Below are 398 nucleotides of genomic sequence, written 5' to 3'. Positions count from 1 at the left end.
GGAGTCTTGCTCTGCTGCCCAGGCTGGAGTGCAGTGGCGTGATCTTAGCTCACTGCAACCTCCACCTCCCAGGCGCAAGCGATTCTCCTGCCTCAGACTCCCAAGTAGGTGGGGTTCTAGGCTTGCACCACCACACCCAGCTAATTTTTGTATTTTTTTTTAGTAGAGAGGGGGTTTCGCCATGTTAGCCAGGCTGGTCTCGAACTCTTGACCTCAAATGATCCACCCGCCTCAGCCTCTCAAAGTGCTGGGATTACAAGCATGAGCCACTGTGCCCAGCCTATATGTATTTATATGTCTGTATATATATAAATAATATATACCTTTATATGTATTTATGTACATATAAATAGTATGCACTATATAAATAGTATGTACATGTATATATACACATATGT

Source organism: Cebus imitator, unplaced genomic scaffold (genome assembly GCF_001604975.1).
Source record: "Cebus imitator isolate Cc_AM_T3 unplaced genomic scaffold, Cebus_imitator-1.0 Scaffold68, whole genome shotgun sequence".
Taxonomy (NCBI): domain Eukaryota; kingdom Metazoa; phylum Chordata; class Mammalia; order Primates; family Cebidae; genus Cebus; species Cebus imitator.
The sequence above is the reverse complement of the archived record's forward strand: the minus strand, read 5'-3'. Positions refer to the sequence as shown.